The 20,385-nt window shown below is 43.4% G+C and overlaps 1 protein-coding gene across 24 annotated transcripts in view; it reads right to left on the bottom strand.

Annotated features, from left to right (window-relative positions):
* PTER (phosphotriesterase related) overlaps positions 1–4,234 on the bottom strand; it is an 80,336-nt gene extending 76,102 nt beyond the window's left edge. For 5 of the 24 annotated variants that reach the window (XM_063781418.1, XM_063781417.1, XM_009458023.5 and 2 more), the window contains exon 1: positions 4,093–4,178. The gene's annotated coding sequence lies outside the window, so the exon portion shown is untranslated. Of the gene's footprint in view, positions 1–3,369; positions 3,760–4,092 lie in introns of those variants that run through there. The other 19 variants (XM_063781414.1, XM_054660791.2, XM_063781411.1 and 16 more) reach the window with 11 other exon arrangements.
* Between the last annotated feature and the right edge of the window lie 16,151 nt (positions 4,235–20,385).

Below are 20,385 nucleotides of genomic sequence, written 5' to 3'. Positions count from 1 at the left end.
TACCTATTTTACACTTTAACATGGTCTGCCCTTACAGAATGCAATTAAACATCTAAATGCCATTTTTGCCACTTTTGATTAAAATCACAAAGCAGACTGGAGCATGATGGGAACAGCACACCTGCCATCTCCCACACAGTAAAAGGAGCATGATTCACAGGACAAGCCTCTTTCAGGGCCCTCCCCACAGCTCCCAAGGTATCTGGTAAACCAGAGCCAGAAATCCCCGCATACATGCAGCTTATCTGATAATATTCATTACGCAGGCTTGACCAGGCTAGGCCACAGTAACACTCAAATCCCCTAATCTCAGGGTCTGACCACAACAAAAGTTTATTCCTAGCTCATCGAATATGTCTAACACAGGAAGGCAGGGGGCTCCGCTCACTGTCCTCTATGACCCAGGCTGAGACTGCTGCCTCTATCTGGATGGTCACTGTGGCAGAGGGAAAGTGATTGTGACAAATCTTTCACTGGCTTTTAACACAGTTTTACCTGGAAGTGACACAGGTCACTCCACTTGAGTTTCATTAGCCAAACAAGTCACATGGACATACCTGCCTGGAAGGAGACAGGGAAATGGCTAACATTCACAGCTCTCACGCTGAGCAGGCACAGAGGTATTTGTACTCAGGTGGTTATTGTTTTGACAAATTAGGTACAACCACAGAGCCAGTTTATGCCAAATGGAACCAGATATTTTATTTTTCTTATTCTTTTTTCTTTTTTTTTTTTTTTAAGAGATGATGTCTATGAATGAGAAGCCTTTTGTTATAAAAGCATTATTAAGGGCCGGGCGTGGTGGCTCATGCCGGGAGGCTGAGGCAGGTGGATCACCTGAGGTCAGGAGTTCAAGAGCAGCCTGATCAACATGATGAAACCCCATCTCTACCAAAAATACAAAACAATTAGCTGGGCGTGGTGGTGCATGCCTATATTTCCAGCTAGTTGGGAGGCTGATGCAGGAGAATCACTTAAACCCGGGAGGCAGAGGTTGCAGTGAGTCAAGATAGGGCCACTGCACTCCAGTCTGGGCAATAGAGTGAGACCCTGCCACAAAAAAAAAAAAAAAAAAAAAAAAATCTTGTTAGGAAAACCTGGACCACTGAAAATACACTAGAAAGAACAGCTAAAGAAAACAGAACAAAGCCACATTTGATGTATGAAAATATATTCAACAACTACCTCAGTCAAGTTCATAGGGATACTGAGCAGACTCGAGCTTGATCAGAAATTCTCAATATTATTACTATATGGCTTACTAGGGCATTTAATAGATTTGAAGTTGGCTGGGTGCTGTGGCTCACGCCTGTAATCTCAACAGTTTGGGAGGCCGAGGTGGGAAGATCACTTGAGCCCAGGAGTTTAAGACCAGCCTGGGCAACAAAACAAGACCCCCCATCTCTACAAAAATAAATAAACAAATAAATATTTTAAAAAGAAGATATTTAAGGATAAACATTCCTCCTGTATGAACACTTTAAAGCACATGGAAGCAAAGGTGGACATTTACCAAGCTCCTCTCATGCTATACAGTTCATCATTTTGTCTTTAAGCTTAAAACTGAGACAATCTCTAAAATCCTTGCATCAGGGCTGCTTACTCAACTTAAAATAGTCACAGGGATCCTATGGCCAAGTCCTGGCACTGAGTACACGGTCATGTACTTCTCCAGATTCTAAATGATCTATTTTTGTGTTCTCTTACTCTCTGCTTCTATTTGGCTCAAAATTTACTGACACTTCAAAGGATATTAAATTGCATTTTTTTTTCAGAAATGCTTCTCACTTTAGCCATATTCAAGGTATTTTCTGTCCTTCACAGGGAAGGGGAAATTTGCCCGGTGAAACTGATCTTTCCCTAAGTCCCTCCAGAAAAGCCACTGTCCTGATTTTCCTCCTGTCTCACTAGCCACCTTCTGGCTGGATACTCCGCTACTGACCTCCAAAATACACATTTATTGATCTTTGATTGAATAAACAGACCCTTCCTGACTACCTTGTAATTTCAGCAGCAAATATGACCCAAAACTGGAAGACCCTCTCAATCTATTCTGGTTTGAGGGCTGCCCAATTAAAAAGGAAAAAACTGGCCCAAAATATCATTAAATGGTAAAATCAGGATCTTATCCTCATAAATCCATAGATTATTACATCCACTAGCGACCTAGAGACCACTTACCTTTTTTTTTTTTTTTTTTTTTGAGACAGAGTCTTGCTCTGACACCCAGGCTGGAGTGCGGTGGTGTGATCTCAGCTCACAGCCGCCTCTGCCTCCCAGGTTCAAGCAATTCTCGTGCCTCAGCCTCTCCAGTAGCTGGGATTACAGGCATGCCCACCACCATGCCCAGCTAATTTTTTGAAGAAAAGAGGTTTCACATGTTGGCCAGGCTGGTCTCGAACTCCTGGCCTCAAGTGATCCACCTGCCTCAGCCTCCCAAAGTGCCGGGATTACAGGTGTGAGCCACCGCGCCTGGCCTGAGACCACTCACCTTAATGTGTCTAGAAAACAGGCAGGCCAGGCGCAGTGGCTCACGCCTGTAATCCTAGCACTTTGGGAGGCCGAGGCAGCCAGATCACTTGAGCCCAGGAGTTTGACACCAACCTGGACAAAATGGCAAAACCCCGTCTCTACCAAAAATACAAAAAAAAAAAAAAAAAAAACAGAAAATAAAAACTAGCCGGGCGTGGTGGTGTGCACCTGTGGGAGACTGAGCTGGGAGGATCACTTGAACCGGGGAAGTGAAGGTTGCAGTGAGCTGTGATAGCACCACTGCACTCCAGCTTTGGTGAAAGAATGAGACCTAGTCTTAAAAAGCAAGAGGCCGGGCGCGGTGGCTTACGCCTGTAATCCCAGCACTTTGGGAGGCCGAGGTGGGTGAATCACAAGGTCAGGAGTTCGAGATCAGCCTGGCCAGTATGGTGAAACCCCGTCTCTACTAAAAATACAAAAATTAGCTGTGTGTGGTGGAGCGCGCCTGTAGTCCCAGCCACTCAGAAGGCTGAGGCAAGAGAATCGCTTGATCCCGGGAGGGGGAGGTTGCAGTGAGCCAAGATCGCACCACTGCACTCCAGCCTGGGCAAGGGCGAGACTCTGCTTTAAAAAAAGCAAAAGAAAACCAACTTGTAGAAAGTCACTGAGCTGGAACCAGAACTAGAATAGGGCTCTACTCTTTCTGGGTCCAAAGTTCTTTAAATCAGCAACCCCTCTTACTGCCTATGTAAGGGTATCCTGTTGACTTGTGATGTACAAAGAATGAGGTAGTCTAAGAGAGTAACAGCACACTGGCTGTGGAGTCAGAAAGACTCCACCTCTAAACTTTGTTTCCATCTCTAAACTTTCCAGCAGTGTGGCCTAATTTTTCTGTACCTTAGCTTTGTCGTTATCACTAGAATCCTTCACAGGGCTGCAGAGTGGATTAAGCAAGAGTGCACAGGACTCAGACATATGACCGCTGGTAATTAGCTTTTACAAACTGTCAAAAAATATAGACCTGTAATGGCAGCACTTTGGGAGGCCGAGGCAGGCAGACTGATTGAGCCCAGGAGTTCGAAACCAGCCTGGGCAACACGGCGAGACACTCTCTACAAAAAATACAAAAATAACCGGGCATGGTGGCACGTGCCTGTAGTCGCAGCTACTCAGGAAGCTCAGGAGGCTGAGGCAGGAAGTTCGCTTGAGCTCAGGAGGTCGAGGCTGCAGTGAGCTGTGATCGCGCCAAATGCACTCTAGCCTGGGAAGCAGAGCCAGACCCTGAATCTAAAAAAAAAAAAAAAAAAAAAAAAAAAAAAAAAAAAAAAAAAAAGCTTGTTAAAGGAGGCTTAGCACAGCTACCCGATGACGCCCCCGGGCATTGCTGTCGAGCCACAGGGAGCTGGCGCCGCACGCGACTGGCGCTCTTTGCAACGTCCCTCAAGCACTTAAGGAGAGGCGGCAGGGCCCAAGCGCAGCGGCTAGAAAATCCTTCCTTCCGGCAGGACCCTCGCGTGGAGCTCTGCAGCGAACCCTGGCCGCGCGGCCTCCGCCGTCGGGCCCCACTCTTCCTACTGAGCCCACAGTTCCGGCTCCTGCTCTGACTCCAAGAAGCCTTACCTCGGGTACAACGCGCTGCCTTCTCCCTGGGAACTTCCGCCAGGCCAACTTCCCTGGCCTTTTTAGTCTCCCCTGTGCCCTCCCACTTCGCCCTCTGGTTCTCTCCCCGCCCCTGGCCCGAGGTCACGCCCTCACCGAGTCCTAGGACACGCCCCGTGGGTCCTTGCCAAGCCCTACCTCTTCGTAGGACACGCCCTTCAAACCCTTGCCACGCCCCACCCTGGTCCGGGGCCGTTCCCCGCGTTTTTGCCTGGCCACACCCTCCTGCAGGCGCTGTCTGACTGTCGGTAGTTTGGCTGAATGAGAAAAATTCGGGGCTAGATCCCCAAACGGAAAGAAACTGTTGCATTTTCCCCAGATCCCAGTTCTCCATAGAACAGTCTGGAACAAGGGAGCATTCCGTAGCTCTTTTAGTTTTCCCCAAGAATAAATCGGAGGTGGTGCTCTGGCAATTTGATGTCACAGTGGGTTCTGGATCCTCATGCTGCATACGGAGAACTTTGGTTTTTGTGCTCCCACTTGTCACTGTTTCCTGCCCCGGTGCCGCGTTTCCTTCTCTTTAGAATTAGAGTGCCGTGCTAGAGCACTTGAACTGGCCCTGGTACTTGCTGTGACTGAAATAAACTTAGTATGTGTGAGTCTGTTGGCAAAACATGATGCTTGGAGCAGCTGCCACAGTAAAGAGTCATACCTTTAGGTATTGTAGGGGGCCAAGGGCAAACCTCTCCTTCGTCCTCTGAAGGTTTGCTGAAAATCAACTGACAAAAGGCAGTTTCACAGTAGAAAAGGCATACAAATATACTAGATCTTAACTTTATGTGATCCGGGAGCCTTCAGAATGAAAACCCAAAGATGCAGGGGAAACGGTCCATTTTTTCGCTTAGGTTCAATAAAGTATGGACCGCCATGTATTCAGCTGGTGCAAAAGTAATTGCGGTTTTTAATTGCAAAAACCGCAATTACTTCTGCACCAACCTGATAGCTACTACGATGGCATAAAAAGGGTCTGATCTAATGCCAATAGACTAAGTGAGCAAGCCCTGTCTGTTTAGATTCTTTTTGGCTTTTCTGTGCAGTGTTCCTTCCTTCTGGGTATAGAGCAGGATCCTTTCTGGAATGGGGGTCTTATGACCTACAGTCAAACAAAGCAGGGCAGAGAATTTCTTTACGGCCAGTTTTGACACAGAAAGGCAGGGGACACGCAGAGTCAAACTTTTAGGTTTTATGCTTGGCTTTGGGGATGGGGGATTCTGGCTTCTGTGAATCACCTTGGGGAAGAGGGATTCCAGTTTCTAGAATGAGGGGCCAGAGGCAGGAGGACATGAGGTTAGAGAGAGCTGCTTCTAAGGCCTTCATTTTGGGGTATCATTTTCTGAACCCCAACCATATTACACTGTCATCAATTATTATTGTTATTATTTTGAAATGGCTCTGTTGCCCAGGATGGATTACAGTGGTGCAGTCATAGCTCACTGCAGCCTTGAACTCCTGGGCTCGAGGGATCCTCCTGCCTCAGCCTCCTGAGCAGCTGGGACTACAGGTGTGCACCACCACACTCAGCTAATATTTGTAATTTTTGTAGAGATGGAGGTCTCGCTATGATGCCCAGCCTGGTCTCAAACTCCTAAGCTCAAAGGATCCTCCCACCTCAGCCTCCCAAAGTGTTAGGACTACATGCATAAGCCACAGCACAAGGCCTAGTCAATTAATTTTATCCTGAATTCTGAGAAAAAAGAGAATAGGTATGCAGATGGGCAGAAGCTACAGATGTCATTTCAAAGGAAAGTAGAGTTTTAATAATAATATTAATAGATGATGTTTATCGGGGCCAACTCTACCAGGTTTTGTAATGGGTGTATGTTATTTTGTTTAAGATTTTGAGCAACCTGCATGTGGCAGGAGCTATTTCCCTCCAATTACAGACAAGAAAACAAACTTAGACAAGCACCTTGTTCAAGGATAGGACTAGGGACCCAGATTAGTTGATATCAGTCACTACACTTGCCTTCTTAGTAAAGAATGGGGAATTTTTTTGGTTTGTTTGTTTGTTTGTTTTTGAGACAGAGTCTTGCTCTGTTGCCCAGGCTGGAGTGCAGTGGTGCAATCTCACCTCACTGCAGCCTCCACCTCCTGGTTTCAAGGGATTCTCCTGCCTCAGCCTCCTGAGTAGCTGGGATTACAGGCACGCCCCACCATGCTCAGCTAATTTTGTGTAATTTTAGTAGAGATGAGGTTTTGCCATGTTGGCCAGGTTGGTCTCGAACTCCTGACCTCAAGTGATCCACCTGCCTTGACCTCCCAAAGTGCTGGGATTACAGGCGTGAGCCACCGCACCAGGAGAGAATGGGGTGCTTTGATAGGAGATTAATAGAAATAAATTAATTCATTTAAATCAGAAAAAAAGGAGGAGAAAAGGATATACAGGTCTCGTTCTCTGTTTTTTGTTTTTTAAGGGTAAAAGTACAAGAAGTCATTTAGAAAAGGGGTTGGTTGGTAAGGGACAGTCAGGGAGAAGATACTGAGGAAAAAATTGGTTCTTAAGGAGGGTGGCTGGGTAAATCCTAGAAACAGAAAAGGGATAAAAATAGGGCCCAAGAGTAGGAAAGACAAGAATAACTGTAGGGGTTAAGAACTGCAGAGGCATGAGTGCTGGGACAGTTGGATATTAGTAGCAATGACGGGCTCACACTGAGATTCTGTAATGAGGAGATGGATCCAGGGAGGCTTCTGGAGTGATTTCAGTGCTGGCTCCCACTTTGTGTGTGCTACAAGCATGGAGTCATATAAATGTGTACCCGACAGTGGGTGGTAAGGAGAGGCTCGAAAGTCCATTATTTATAATGTTACGTATTTTAGTAGTCTATGCTGTTAGATGTTAAATGATACATGAGGTCCTTGTTAAAAAATGACTTCAGGCCAGGCGCAGTGGCTCACGCCTGTAGTCCCACCACTTTGGGAGGCCAAGGTGGGCAGATCACTTGAGGCCAGGAATTGGAGACCAGCCTGGCCAACATGGTAAAACCCCATCTCTACTAAAAATACAAAAATTAGCCGGGTGTGGTGGTGCATGCCCGTAGTCCCAGCCACTCAGGAGGCTGAGGCATGAGAATTGCTTGAACCTGGGAGGTGGAGATTGCAGTGAGCTGAGATCATGCCACTGCACTTCAACCTAGTGACAGAGAGAGACCCTGTCTCAAAAAAAAAAAAAAAAAAAAAAATTGAAAAGTAAACTTTAGTTTTTCTTTATGGAAGTTACTAAATTCTCCACTGCCCACAGTAAATCCACTGAGCAAGATTTGTGATGGATTTCAAATGCAGGCTCTTATTTCTGTGGCTTTACTCCTTAAAAAGATACTAGTAAAGAGATTTTATTTCTTTTTTGAAAGAAGCAGCTACAAAGAAACTTCAAATTAATATGCAGGAGATTTATTTCAGGAACTTTCTCAAACTATTGCCTACAGGTGTGTTCAAAGAAAGGCAGAGGCCAGGTGTTGTGGCTCACGTCTGTAATCCCAACAATTTGGGAGGCCAGGGTAGCAGATCCCTTGAGGCCAGGAGTTTGAGACCAGCCTGGCCAACATGGTGAAAACCTATCTTCCCTAAAAAACAAACAAACAAACAAAAAAAAAACAGGCCAGGTGCAGTGGCTCATGCCTGTAATCCCAGCATTTTGGGAGGCCGAGGCGGGTGATCACAAGGTCAGGAGTTCAAGATCAGCCTGGCCAAGATGGTGAAACCCTGTCTCTATTAAAACACACACACACACACACCCACACACACAAAACTAGCTAGGTGTGGTGGTGGGTGCCTGTAATCCCAGCTACTCGGGAGGCTAAGGCAGAGAATTGCTTAAACCCGGGAGGCAGAGGATGTATTGCACCAAGATCATGCCACTGCACTCCAGGCTGGGCAGCAGAGCGAAACTCCATCTCAAAAAACAAAACAAAACAAAACAAAAATTAGCCAAGGGTCATGCCGTGCACCTGTAGTCTCAGCTACTCAGGAGGCTGAGGCAGGAAAATAGATTAAACCTGGGAGATGGAGATTGCAGTGAGCCGAGATCGTGCCACTGCACTCCAGCCTGGGAGGTACAGCGAGACTCCATCTCAGAAAGCAAAAACAAAAACAAACACAAACAAACAAACAAAGAACAGTAGAGAAAATCATGTAAATCCAACGCACAAGAATGGAAAACTTTTTAGCATATAGCACCTGTGTACATACTGTAATCCTATTTCACTAAGCACTGTTGTTAGTTAAACACTAAATGCTATTGAATCTTTTAGAAAGTAAAATAAACATTCTTCACTACTGGACTCAATATCTACTAGCCCTGGGATAGGCAGACAAGAATGGGTGAAAAGGGTTCTTGAGGATGTTCTGCTTTTAACGTGATAATCTGGCATCAAGCTTGTGCCCAACTTTATTTTTCAGTCTTTCTTCCTAGAGAAGCTTAACTTGGAAATAATTTTTGAAACCGAGAATATCAATGTACTGTCGTATGTCTGTGATGAAGTAGCAAAGTTGAAAATCACATTATTAAGGAACCGAGTTTCCAAATCGATCTCTCAGTTAAAGGTTTAGTTCAAATGCACTCTCATTTCTACAGTACTTGCTTTTCATTTTCATAGTATCTTTGAATTTTGACAGTACCTGTACCCGGGAACACTAAATTGCCAAAAGAATGAAATCAAAAGCAAACATCCAAAGCCCCTGCTATTTGGGTTAAACTTCTAGAAAACACCCAGGTTTTCATCACCCTAGTTAGTTGTTTTAAATATTTACACAAAAGTAGTCTACAGAAACAATCTGGGGAGGGCAAAATAGAAAATAATCCAGATAATTATCAGATAAGCAGCAGGAAAAAAAAGCAGGACCTATGATGTCAATTCTATCAATGATGTTGCTGTTAGGTTTTAATTGTTAATTGGAAGCTGAAATTTACAGTGCTGCAGAGATTTTCTTGGTTTAATTTTGAGTCATGGTGTGACAAGCCATTCCTATCATTTATAGGACACCTATTAGATACTAATGTCACAAGAGAACTAGAACAGAACTTTGAACACACAGATTGTTTTCTATCAAATTCCTATTCTTTGTACCCCCCAGAAAATACAACTAAGTATTCAATGTATATTATTACTTCACTTAGAAGCAAAGGAAAAGTGAAATTTAAATCATTCTAGATTTTTTTTTTTTTTTTTTTGAGATGGAGTCTCTCTCTGTCGCCAGGCTGGAGGGCAGTATCGGCTCACTGCAACCTCCGCCTCCCGGGTTCAAGTGATTTTCCTGCTCAGCCTCCTGAGTAGCTGGGACTACAGGCATGCACCACCATGCCCAGCTAATTTTTGTATTTTTAGTAGAGACGGGGGTTTCACCATGTGGGCCAGGATGGTCTCGATCTCTTGACCTCATGATCCGCCTGCCTCAGCCTCCCAAAGTGCTGTGATTATAGGCGTGAGCCACGGCGCCTAACCTCATTCTAGGTCTTAAAGAGCCAGATTGAGAACACACAACCCCGATACTGAGTGAGCCTTTCATCCAGGACAATGTCTTCATCAGTACGTTTTTACAACCTTTTGTAGAAGCCAACTACAAGTTTGTCTTAAAAAATATTTTGACTTTATAGCTGCTGTGGATAATGGGCAGGCAATTCCTCAAAAAAAATCCATCATAATTGCCATGTGATCCAGCAATTCCACTTCTTAGTGGAATTCTACCAAAGAAGTAAACGCAGGAGCTCCAACAGTCTTTTATAGCATTATTCACAATAACCAAAAGGTGGAAGCAACCCAAATGTCCAACAGATGAGCAGATTATTAAAAAAAGGGGGCATATAGGCACAATAGAATATTATTTAACCTTAAAAAAGAATAAAATTCTGGGCCAGGCGCAGTGGCTCATGCGTGTAATCCTAGCACTTTGGGAGGCTGAGGTGGGTGGATCACCTGAGGTCAGGAGTTCAAGACCAGTCTGGCCAACGTGGTGAAATCCCATCTCTACCGAAAATACAAAAAATTAGCCAGGTGTGATGGCGGGCCCCTGTAATCCCAGCTACCTGGGAGGCTGAGGCAGGAGAATCACTGGAACCCAGGAGGCAGAGATTGCAATGAGCCGAAATCACACCATTGCACTCCAGCCTGGGCAACAAGAGAGAAAATTCGTCTTTAAAAAAAAAAAGAAAGAAAGAAAGAATAAAATTCTGATAGTACTGGAGCTTAGATGAACCTGGAAGACATTTTGCTATGTGATATAAGCCAGACACAGAGCAGACATTGTATTATTTCACTTCTATGAGATACCTTGAGTAGTACACTTACAGAGACAGAAGGGAGAAAAGTGGTTACCAGGGGCTGAGGGAAGAAGAAAATGAAGAGCTGTTATCTGTTTGGAATGATAAAAAATTTCGGAAGAGCAGCAGTGTGGGTACTTGTACAACAATGTGAATGTACCCATATTGAACCATACTTCAAAATGGTTAAAAACAAAAATAATAAAAGGTTAAAATAGTAAATTTTATGTTGTGTATAGTTTGCCACAATAAAAAATATTTGACTTTAGATGGCTGTGTAGATAACCAGCAATAACTCGAATTAGAACACCTATTACTCTCACTAATATTTGCTAGTGTTAAAGAAAGGTCAAAATTTTAAATTATATCACCATTACTTAAAAAAACTTGTTAATCAAATCACTTTGTTGATATATATCTATATATAATATAGATATATATAGACATATACATATTTTATATATTATATATAGACATATGTATTTTATATATATATAATATACATATTATATATATATAGACAGAGACTCACTCTGTCACTCAGGCTGAAGTACAAGGCTCAATCTCAGCTCATGCAACCTCTGCCTCCCAGGTTCAAGCAATTCTCCTGCCTCAGCCTCCTGTATAGCTGGGATTACAGGCACGTGCCACCACGCCCAGCTAATTTTTGTATTTTTAGTAGAGACAGGGTTTCACCATGTTGGCCTTGCCGGTCTTGAACTCCTGACCTCAAGTGATCCACCCACCTTGGCCTCCAAAAGTGCTGGGATTACAGGCGTAATCCCCACCTAAGTATTTTTTAGCTTAGCAATTTCTTTTGGTATTTGTAATTGTGCCCAGCCTACGTATTTTTAGCTTAGCAATTTCTTTTGGTATTTGCGACGGAGACTTAATGGTATTTGGTGACTGTGCTCACTGAACCCGTTTCCCACTACTCCTGGACACATAGCTATACTACATTTTCCCAGTCTCCCTGGCAGTTAGGTGTGTTCCTGCCACCACATTCCAGCCAATGGGATGTGGGAGAAGTAGACATATTCCTTCCAGAACCAGCCCATCAAAACCATCCTTCCTCTCTTTGTTCATCTGTGGGCTGGCTAAAGAGAATTCTCTAGGACCTGTAGAATGCAGCTGCAGGAGGGCAGGGGGCTATATTTGAAGAGCTGTGTGGAGCAGAACCCTCCTACCAACCCTAACATCTGATATAAATATAAATGATATAAATAAAAGATGTAGGCCAGGCATGGCGGTGCACACCTGTAATCCCAGCTACTCAGGAGGCTGAGGCAAGAGAATCGCTTGAACCCAGGAGGCAGAGGCTGCAGTGAGCCAAGACCTCACCACTGCACTCCAGTCTGGGCAACAGAGAAAGACTCTGTCTCAAAAAAAAAAAAAAAAAGAGAGAGAGAAAGAAAGAAAAATGTAGTTGTATTGTGGTAAGTCACTGAGATTTGGGGATTATTTGTTACAGCAGATAGCCTGCCCTAATTAATATGGTATTTGTCCTAGTAAGAGAATTTGAAGAACCTGTATGCAAATTGAAAACCACCTTTCTTTAGCAAGCCATTAATAACTAATATTAAATAGGTCCCAGGATGACTTCCAAATCCTTGGGAGAATTATTTAAATACTAGGGGCATCTATTAGCACACAATAATGTGATTATTGGTCTCTAATAAATACAATGTTGAGAGCTGGATTAATTAAACAGAAGGAATTAAACCCTCAAAATGATGGCCGGGAAGCTATTTATTAACTGGAAGCTCGAGCATGTGTGTCTGTGAAGAACGCCAAATGGTGGTGTTCTCATTGTTGAAAAACAATGTGGTCTGCAACCAAACATTGCAAGGATAACTTGAATTTATAAATCAAATTCCTTGACTTTTTTTCTTTAAGTAATATGAATAATTTGTTTTCATTTGAAGGTCTTCTAAAGAAATTTTTCTGCCATGGAGTTAGTTAAAACTTCTAATCAGAAACTTTGTTTAATACTGTTTTTAGGCCGGGTGCAGTTGCTCATGTCTGTAATTCCAGTGCTTTGGGAGGCTAAGGCAGGAGGATCACTTGAGTCCAGGAGTTCAAGAGCAGCCTGGGCAACATAGGAAGAGCCTGTCTCTACAAAATGGAAAAACTAGACATTAGGCAGACATGGTGGCACGCACCTGTGATCCCAGCTACTCGGGAGGCTTAGGTGGGAGAATCTCTTGAACCTGAAAGGTCAAGGCTGCAGTGACCCATGATTGTGCCACTGCACCCCAGCCTGAGCAACAGAGCAGAGACCCTGTCTTTTAAAAAATAAAAAAAAGTCCTGTTTTTGATTGCACTATGTAAGGAACACAGGCCTTGGCAGCTTTAGTTACTAAAGAACTCCTCTGCATGTGTAGTTTGCAAAATTGTGTCACTTAGTAAATATTACCAGGATATATAAAAATATCTAGGATATATAAAAATATCTAGGATATATAAAAACATCTAGGATATATAAAATTATATATAAAAATAAAAATCATAGATACAATATATAAAAATTATGTTGCAGCTAAAATAACCAAAGAGTTTGATTCAATCTCCTAGCTAGAATAAAGGGGAACTATCAGAGTCTTGTCTTTGGAATGAATCTCCTGCCAGGGTGTGCTGCATCACGTGGATTCTCTGTGAACACGGGGGACCAGGCAGTGTAGACCAGTCCATTGGAAAGTAGCTCTGCCGTCAGATAGACCTGACTTCAATTTCTGGCTCCTCTCTTTTCTTGCTATGAGAACTCTTAATATCTCTGAGCTATGGTGTCTTCATATAAAGTGGGGATATTATTACATTGCCCTGGCCAACTCCAGGTTGTCTCAAAGATCCTTTTCCCTTTTCTGTCACAACTAATTTAGTGAGGTTCATGGCCTCCCAGTTAAAGATGACATTGCCCAGCCTCTCTTGCAGCTAGGCATGGCCCTGTGACTAAGAAGATTAGGTGCGTATCCCACCACACTGGGAGACGATGAGAATTGAAGAAGCTGCCTGGAAGCCAGAGTTTAAGTGTTGAGGATGGCAGAAACCCTGTACCTTTGTAGGACTGGCGTGTGAATTAAATGACACACAATATGAAAGTGTCTTATTTGGGGTCTTTAGAAAAACACTGTGGAGTTTGCCAGACAAGAGAGGGTAATTAGGATTTAAGTACAGAGAAGTCAGAAATAGCAAACAGAATTGAGTAAATAATGTGATTTTAACCGAGGTCAGGAGTTCGAGACCAGCCTGGCCAACATGGCAAAATCCCATCTCTACTAAAAATACAAAAATTGGCCAGGTGTGGTGGCACGCAGCTGTAATGCCAGGTACTCGGGAGGCTGAGGCAGAAGAATTCCTTGAACCCAGGAGACAGATGTTGCAGTGAGCTGAGATCGCACCACTGAACTCTAGCCTGGGCAACAGAGCATGGCTCCATTAAAAAAAAAAAAAAGCTGGCTCACACCTGTAATCCCAGCACTTTGGGAGGCCAAGATGGGCAGATCACCTGTGGTCAGGAGTTCGACACCAGCCTGGCCAACATAGTGAAACCCTGTCTCTAGTAAAAATACAAAAATTAGCCAGGCGTGATGGTGCCGCACCTGCAGTCCCAGCTACTCGTGAGGCTGAAGCAGGAGAATCGCTTGAACCCGGGAGGTGGAGGTTGCGGTGAGCCAAGATCATGCCACTGCACTCAAACCTGTGCGACAGAGTGAGACTCCGTCTTAGAAAGAAAAAAATAGTGCTTTTAGACAGGAGGGTAGGTGGGACTCAGGGTGTGGTAGCCTCAGCGATCACCATGCAGGGAGCATCTGCCAGAAGCCCAGGATCCAAAGGTCGGAAGAAAGGATCCAACACCGCGACTGTGGGCAGGAAAACCAAGTTATCAGGGCCCTGAACCGAGAGTCTAGGTGCAATGATTTAGGAATCTCTGTCAATATAGTGGCAATAACAATAATAACAGTGACAAAAATAACTATCATTTATTAACAGTCTGTGTGCCAGTCTCTATTCTAGTAGTGCTTTTGTAAACATTTTAAAAGTTTACAGGCACATAATCCCCGTTTTACTGACGCTCAGATATGTGAAGTCTTTTTGCTCAAGGTCTCATAGCTAATAAATGGCTAAGTCAAGATTCAAATTGACATGGTTTGGTTGTGTCCCCATCCAAATCTCATCCTGAATTGTAGTTCCCATAATCCCCATGTGTCATGGGAGGGACCTGGTGGGAGGTAATTGAGTCACGGGGGCAGTTACCCCCATGCTGCTGTTCTCGTGATAGTGAGTGAATTCTCACAATACCTGATGGTTTTATAAGGGGCTTTTCTCCCTTTTGCTCAGCAATTCTCCTTCCTGCCACCATGTGAAGAAGGACATGTTTGCTTCTCCTTCACCATGATTTTAAGTTTCCTGAGGCTTCCACAGACCCACGGAACTGTGAGTCAATTAAACCTCTTTCCTGTATAAATTACCCAGTCTTGGGCAGTGCTTTGCAGTAGCATAAGAACAGACTAAGACAGTAAGTCCAGGACGAGCTGACTCTAAAACTCAAACTCTAAGCACTGCTTAGTAGTCCAATCCCAGTTATTTGGGAGGCTTAGGCAGGAGGATCGCTCAAGATCAGGAGTTTGAGACCAGCCTGGGCAACATAGTGAAACCTCATCTCTTAAAAAAAAAAAAATTAGCTGGACATGGTGGCAGACTCCTATTGTTCCAGCTACTCGGGAGACTAAGGCAAGAGGATTTCTTGAGCCCAGGAGTTCGAGGCTGGAGTGAGCTATGATCACGCCATGGCACTCCAAGCTGGGAAACAGAATGAGACCCTATCTCTTAAAACAAAACAAAACAAAACAAAACAACCCAGTAATCTAAGTGAAGTGTTTGGCACAGGGCATAGCAAAGGGATCAACAGATGTTAGCTGTTATCTAGACAAGGGATTGTTAGGTACAGATCAGCAGAAACAGAGTGGAAACTCACCTGGAGACCCTGTGAAGCCAGGCTCCTTATATACTGGTGTTTGCGTGTGCGTCTGTGTGTGTGTGTGCGCGCATGCAGTCATGTGTGCATGCATGGGTGTGTGGAGGGGAGGCCAGTGTGTAGGTGGAGGGACACAGTGGGAGGTGTTCTGGTGAGTAAGGAAACTTGACTCATATCAGAGTAAAGAAGTGAGGAGTCAGAAAGCAAAGGTATTCCTAATTTCAAGCATTCTTTTTTCTCTCCAATTGTGCAGAGAAGGAACCAGATGCTTTCATAACAAGGAAGCTGGAAAGAAAAGCTAACACTCTTCCTGATTATCACAAAATGAGAGATGTTTAGAGCCAGAAGAAGATCTTAAAAACAATCTAGTGCCCAACCCTTTCCTCTTGGAAGGAGGCAAAGGACATTCACTGGGATTTTAAAAAATCACCATCTGCGGAGAAATAAGCAAACTCAAAAGGGCTTTTAATGCAAAGAGCCTGAAGTCTCAGAGAGAGGTTTTAGAGAAGCAGGGTGAGTCAGAAAGCACTTCATAATCACAGCATATGTGTGAGATTAAGGTTAGAATACGTGTTAATAGGAACAGATGTAATAGGAAAACTTTCATATTAGGCTTTGGCATGCTTTTTCTTAAGATTCGTTAAACTGTTTAAAAATAGAGTATTTCATTATTCTGATATTTAGATGGTAATAGGATGTGAGGATGATTGGGTCATTTTCATAAAGAACTATCTTTGGCTGGGTGTGGTGACTCACACCTGTGATCCCGGCACTTTGCGGGGCTGAGACGGGAGGATGGCTTGAGCCCATGAGTTTGAAACTAGCCTGGGCAACATAGCAAAACCTCATCTCTACAAAAAATAAAATAATTAGCAGGGCTAGATGCAGTGGCTCATGCCTGTCATCTCAGCGCTCTGGGAGGCCAAGGCGGGCAGATCACCTGAGGTTAGGAGTTCAAGACCAGCCTCACCAACATGGCAAAACTACGTCCCTACTAAAAATACAAAAATTAGCCAGGCGTGGTGGCACATGCCTGTAATCCCAGCTACTTGGAGGCTGAGACAGGAGAATCGCTTGAACCTGGGAGGTGGAGGTTGCAGTGAGCCGAAATCACACCGCTGCATTTCAGCCTGGGTGACAGAGCGAGCCTCCATCTCAACAACAACAACAACAACAACAACAACAAAACAAAATAATTAGCCAGGTGTGGTGTTGCATGCTGTAGTCCCAGCTACTTGGAAGGCTGAGGTGGGAAAATGGCTGGATCCCAGGAGTTTGAGGCTATAGTGAGCTATTATCACCCCACTGCGCTCCAGCCTGGGTGACAAAGCAAGACCCGGTCTCAAAAAAATAAAAAGAAAAAAACACTATTTTTTTAATCTAAGGAGCATAAATGTGGCAGCTCTTATTTGAGGGCAAGCACACAGGGTTTTTTTTAATTGATACAGATGAATAATGCAATATATATTATGTAATTTATAAGGCCTAGTAATAAGGTAAACAGCTGTGAAGCCAACCCAGCATCGTTAATGCCATTGATGTTCTTTGCATATCTCCCCACTGCCACATTTCTCACCTCCCCATTGCAGGCAGCCACCCCCCTGAATTTTATGTTAATTATTATTTTTTTTTTTTGAGACAGAGTCTCACTGTCATCCAGGCTGGAGTGCAGTGACGTGATCTCGACTCACTGCAACCTCCGCCTCCTGAGTTCAAGAGATTCTCCTGCCTCCGCCTCCTGAGAGGTTGGGATTACAGGTGTGTGCCACCATGCCCGGCTAATTTTTGTATTTTTAGTAGAAATGGGGTTTCAACATGTTGGCCAGGCTGATCTTGAACTCCTGACCTCAGGTGATTCATCTGCCTCGGCCTCCCAAAATGCTGGGATTACAGGCAGGAGCCACTGTGCTCAGCCAATGTTAATTATTCTTCTGTTATTTTTAGAGACATCCGGTACTGCAGGCCTTTCACCACTACCACCTCCTGCAGGCAGGACACAGAATAGTGGGAAAGTGTTACCCTTGAAAATCAGACCTGCAAAGTGACAGCAAATGCCATTTTTCTTAACACAGTTTTGCTCAAATTTAAGTTGTCTTTAAAGTTAATGACGGTACTTTGCAGACATGGAACATAAGACATAAGTCACTTATAAAAGTTCCTTCAAGCGCTAGAATCAACAACAGTATTCAACACATAGTATGTCAGTTAGCCGCTATAACAAATCAATACTCTTGACTTTTTCTAAGCTTTTTAGGGATAAAAATTCCCAAAGGGCTAATTTCTAGAGTAATTACCTATTGAAAGACTGTTCTGTGTTTGTCAGATTTTTTTTTTTTTTTTTTGGTAAAGGTGGGGATCTCACTACATTGCCCAGGCTGGTCGTGAGCTCCTGAGCTCAAGCGATCTTCCCGCCTTTGCCTCCCAGTGCTGGGATTACAGGTGCCAGCCACGGCACCTGCCTACGTTTGGCAGATTTTGAATGATTGAGAAGAGTTCCTGGCTCACTCCTCTGCTCCTTAAGTTAGAGATCCCAAGGGTTTAGTGGTGAAACTCTATATTGTAGAAACAGAATGACTCTGTTTTTGTAGGCACAGCGTGGGCTGGGAAAATTCTTCAAAGAAGGTAAGACCTTGATAGGGGCAGTTCTGGCCACACTGGCTTCCCTGTTGAAGTTAGAACAGGGGCAGACCAAGAGCCTAAGCACCAAGACTTCAGGATCTATGGGATCCACCGCAAGTCCCACTGAACCTTCAGAACCTCAGTTAACCCCATGGTGTCCGAGGAATACTGCGGATAATAGATCCTCCATCTCAATACTGCTTGGACTCTCCCAGTGAAACATCTTGACTCAGGTCATTCAACAGAAAGAAACCTGAGAACTAGAGTCCGAGAGCAAATGATGATTTGGGATAAGAAGGCATGTGACTGTCAGAGTGTGGAGTGCAAATGAAGAGGAGAAGAAAATGGAAGGCAGTCCTGGCTTTGTCTTTCTCTCCAAATAGTAAGTCAGTAACTAGAGACAATGATGTTAAATAACTTGCTTTATTCTTTTGAGTATTTTGATATCAATGGTTTGAAAGGGAATATTGGTTGTGTCTTATTTTGCAGCTAATTTTGGCACATTTCTCTCTGCCTCTAGTTTTGTGTTCCAGTAATAACACTGGCAAAGGTGTCAGAATGCAGATGCCGGTGGCTACTACGTGCCTGCTCTGAGACAGTTGTTTATGTTGTGCTCTGTTGAAATGCTACCATGAGCTGCTGAGTGTTGCCGTAGAATTTCTGTACCTGATTAGCAGGTTGGATAAGTTTCCTTTGCCTGGCTTGAGAGTTGCCCTTTGCTAATGAATTGCATGAACACCTAATGTGGTTCTTAATGGCTCACACCTGACCTTGTAGTTGCACCTGTACCAAGTGATTCCTGTGGTTCTGTTCACATTCAAAATCCTTAACCAGCCTTATTTAAAGATGACTTCCTGATTGGTAGGGGGATAGACAGAAAGGCAAGGAGAGAAAAAGTTGGAAAAGACAGGATTTGAAATTAACCAGGGACTTCTTTAAAAGGACAAGCTATTATTACTCACATTATTTATTATAGTAATAGAAGACAACCTAATTTTGTTTGGACATCAGGCAAATTCAATATTTTACAAGAAATCTTGTAGGAATAAGGTATCATTTGTACCCCTCAGAGATGGGATTATTGCTTTCCTTCTGGCATGGATGCAATCATAGAAATGTTTATTTCCCTAAATTTTTTGCTTGCCTTCTTTCCTCTTTTAGATAACAGGACAGCCTGGCTTATCAGCATAAAAAATATTTCTGTCAGCATCCAGAGAACACCAAGTAAGTGTAAAAGGAGAGCAGTTATGTCAGCCTGCACTTTTAACCTAAGCCTAGACACCAAGGGCTGCCGTAAATTTAAAAAAAAAAAAAGTCTCAGTCTGTCACACTAATTAACAGATGATAAGGTACAAATATGTTAGCACATCATATAACAGGCAAATTGTGCCTCTTGACAGGTGATAGAAACCGCACATGCAAATATTTAATTGAATGTGAGTATTAAGGTGGAAAACATGACTTTAGGTGGGAAGAAGAAAAAAAACCCTCTTGCTACAGCAAGTCACATTTTCCCTTCATTTGGAAAAGGATGCAGTTCAAAATAACAGTCCACGTGTGTATCACGTCTTCGTTGAATTATGATACTGACATGATCTGCTCATCTCCCAAAATAAAAGTGCTATCACCACTTTCTTTTGAATTTATTCAGTTGTACTGAGAGGTGATGTTGGAAAGTTCTCTTAGGATCAAGTGAATCCCTAATCTCTTTAAACTGAGAAACTTAATTTTAAAATTAGAATGGTATTGACATGTAAATTCGGGGTCTTGACTAACACTTCACTTTACAGAAGAAATTAATATTTTCTGGGGGTTCTATTACAGGTGCTTTTCCTTGGAGGCAAATCTGAAACTCTCGTCATAAGAATAAATTCCAAATACAGAATTAAAAATTGTGTGCTTTTGAGTAATGGTTTTAAAATAAGGAAATTAACCCATTCTCCATAGAGAAGCCGGGGAATTAAAATGTGGTTGTTAAACTTCAGAGCACCGGAGAGTCACAGAGTATTGTTAGGCTGTAACTTCATATTTCTGAAGGTCTCCACTATTTTGCACACTGTAATTACATCAATTTACAGTGTGCTGCAGGAAGAATCACATTTGGGTGACTTCCTTAGAAGCAGCCTGTTATAGCTGGCTGCCTCTGGAAATGAAAAATGGTGGATTTTACTTTTCTGGTAAGGGTAGTTTTAGGCAAAAGATTTGCATCCACAAAAAAATGTCTTTTGACTGGGCGTGGTGGCTCATGTCTGTAATCCCAGCACTTCTTTGGGAGGCTGAGGCAGGAGGATTGCTTGAGCTAGGAGTTCGAGGCCAGCCTGGGCAACATTGTAAGACCCTGTCTCAAAAAAAAAAATTGTTTAAAAAATTAGCTGGGCATGTTGGTGCAGGCCTGTAGTCCCAGCTA

Source organism: Pan troglodytes, chromosome 8, assembly GCF_028858775.2.
Source record: "Pan troglodytes isolate AG18354 chromosome 8, NHGRI_mPanTro3-v2.0_pri, whole genome shotgun sequence".
Classification (NCBI taxonomy): Eukaryota; Metazoa; Chordata; class Mammalia; order Primates; family Hominidae; genus Pan; species Pan troglodytes.
The sequence above is the reverse complement of the archived record's forward strand: the minus strand, read 5'-3'. Positions and strand labels throughout refer to the sequence as shown.